General features: G+C 38.6%; 1 long non-coding RNA gene across 2 annotated transcripts in view; it reads left to right on the top strand.

Annotated features, from left to right (window-relative positions):
- LOC131922051 (uncharacterized) overlaps positions 1-2,441 on the top strand; it is a 57,511-nt gene extending 55,070 nt beyond the window's left edge. For both annotated transcript variants that reach the window (XR_009382170.1, XR_009382168.1), the window contains one exon: positions 1,350-2,441. This is a non-coding gene — a long non-coding RNA (uncharacterized LOC131922051). The remainder of the gene's footprint in view (positions 1-1,349) is intronic.
- The last annotated feature ends 494 nt before the right edge of the window (positions 2,442-2,935 follow it).

Here is a 2,935-nt window from a genome sequence, read left to right as displayed (position 1 = left end):
GAACAAAACCCTCAACCTAGATTGTTTGTGAAAGAGATGCTGTCAATAGTTAGGTTGGACAATGTCATAAAAGAAACTTCTCTTTGCAACAGACAGAGATCAATACAGAAAACCATAACCAATCAAAATGCAGAATTGTGGAGTCCAGTACCAATGGATACATCTACAAAACAATTCCCACATCCAAGGCTTAGGGAAGATTTCAGAAATGGAGCAGAAAGATTCTAAGAGCCTAAGATGTAAAACTGTAAGATCAGGAAGTTTGCTGTGAGATTGTGTCCTCTGGACATCTAAAGAGTTTTCCTCCTACAAGATCATATCAGCTAATCATCTAATGCCAAGTGGTCAGCCCCGGCCCTGAAAATATACATAACAGTAGCATTATGCAGACTAAGCTTGTTATATCTAGTAAAGTATGTGCAACACACAGAAAGACACACACACAATCACACATGCATGAACACATGCACATATCCATCTTTGCATGTAATAGCAATTAATGAAAAAGGGTCATGAATTTGAAAGAACAAGAGCAAGAAGATGTACATGGGATTGTCTGGAGGGAGGAAAGAAAGAAATGATGTAATTATATTATAATCACAAAACAAAAGTAAAATGTCACTTGTTTACTAAATCCTTTGCCATAAATTCAGTTATGGTTATAGCAATTAAATAGCTGTATGTGACTTCTTAAAAAATCAGTTTAATGGAGTAAAATGAGAGGTACTAGGTTATTAAAAGAGTTGAATTTATTTGAAGGGTTTCTCGCAAATATTCTAGTTTATGTGTGTAGACTGTGTTACAAACACTTATTTTTATCCAAAGATAGCAAAGAAGTATAAGCCAAGATGCAGGACTGAAGTCTGCCAGATGTCCAACAGCCTCAAGCCACACTGATATTGGTCAAAATTTGAAAACTCACAGATGTAAGGCAGTCTGTTATTCTGCTGCAAGCACTATTTTAATTCCAGTAAAGCCACTGAAGTGTATGACATTAGAGAAATTTATTTATATTTAATTTTGCCAGTTTGATCAGTTGAAGATTACATACAGTGGAGAATTCACACACTAATATATATATATATATATATATATATATATATATATATATATATATATATACTTATCCTCAAGGAAAGTATAGAAGATTATTTTTTATTAATCAGTCAAATCATTTTTATTATTTAAATGATGTGCTCTTAAAATAGTATACATTAATGAGTTTTATCACAGAATTTATTATTATTGCTAACATGAGTTAACTGCTTGCTATGTATTAGGACTTTTTTGATAAGCCAGCGTAGGTCAACAGAAGCTTGATTCTTTTTATGGAAACACTGCTCTTTTAGAATGGTGTCTCTCAGCCACAGTCACCTTGAAGAAAAAGATCTGCAATGTGTTTGACAGGCTGCATTAATACTTTAAAGGCACAGAAGACTGCAGTGAAGCATACTGAACCTGAGAGAGTCAAGGGCAACTTCAGGCAATCTGGTGAGGGAAAGCCTCCTGTTGAGGAGACGCTATTTATTATATCATCTAATGAATGAGGTGTTGTTCAAGTCATGTCTGAGGACTGGGAGAATTACAGGTTGAGAAAATGTCAAGTGCAAAGGCCCTAGAGGTAGAGCAACTAGAATGTGCATGGAGAGCTGATCATAATCCCACGTGGCCCAGTAAAGAAGACAGTATGGAGAGACCCACAGTGCGGGATGGCAGAGGTTGAAGCTTATTCTAGGACCAAGGGGAAAGCAGTGATATGCCGAATGTGGTGTACACTTTTATTTTGTTTTGCAAATAAAGAATATCACTACTACCTAAAGCATATAATCATGATGGCACCCACGATGACAGAAGACGGCTGCGCATGACGTTATCAGGGAACAGAACGCCGCGTCAGTGGCGGCACATCTTCCGATCCTGGCTGTTTTATAGGAAAGGGATATGTGGCCTTTCTTTCTTATTCACAGAGGAATAACTCCAGTGGATGTGAAAAACAAAAGAGACTGAAAAGAAAAGGCTGCACCATTCTGGAGTGGAAATGGGAGGAAGGAACGAAACCTTCAAGGCAGGAAGGGGATATCTGCTGAAGTTCTACAGCTGGGCTTCTGCTAGGCACTCCCTGCTTGATGTTGTTGTATCCTGGGCTCTCAGAAGAGACATTTTTTTCCCTTCTGTATCTTTCCCTTTATATTCACAAGCTGTCCATCTTAGTCGTCCTAACTCTGCTCCGAATGTTTCTGCTATCCATTCAATCATTTAATGGTTTCCTGAGTTGCAGTCTCCTCTTTGGCATTTCCTTTCACGCATTATGTTTTCGGTGTTTCTCACATTTTAATTTACAGCTCACCCAAGATGGAGCACTACTTGTTTGAACAGCTTGTGTGATCCTACTGGAAACTTGGAGGCTTTCCTTTCTACCCCCCAGCTCCCGCCCTTTGCTTTTTAACGTGTTCCTTATATTTTTTCCTGTTTTTTTTTTTCACCCCAGGATCCCCCTACTTTGTTCCCTTTTTAGTGTACAGTGAGCCCACACCTTCAGAATTCTTTTGTGCTCTGCCAGTATGATTGCGATTCTTCCAGGATGAAGCAGTGTAGACAAGTACCAAAACCTCCTTTCTGTTTCCCCATTTGTCACCTAACAGTCTAACTGAAGAGACCGAAATTAGGCTCAAGCTGAAGAGGAACCAGGCTAGGCAAATCCTTCAAAGTGATATTTGGATGTTACCACTTAGTCTGTCTTCTCTTTTTGTTTACCTTAATGGTTAAAGAAAAATCCTTCACCGGAAGGATGATAGGCATGATATCTAGAATAAATATGCGGTTCATGCACAATCATCAAGTGACAAGTGTTTTCTCTCTACAATACTTGTCACCAAAGCCCTGTCCTTTCTCCCTTTCTACAAGCCACCTTTTCCATGGCTCAGCTCACACTTGG

Source organism: Peromyscus eremicus, chromosome 11, assembly GCF_949786415.1.
Source record: "Peromyscus eremicus chromosome 11, PerEre_H2_v1, whole genome shotgun sequence".
Classification (NCBI taxonomy): Eukaryota; Metazoa; Chordata; class Mammalia; order Rodentia; family Cricetidae; genus Peromyscus; species Peromyscus eremicus.
The sequence above is the reverse complement of the archived record's forward strand: the minus strand, read 5'-3'. Positions and strand labels throughout refer to the sequence as shown.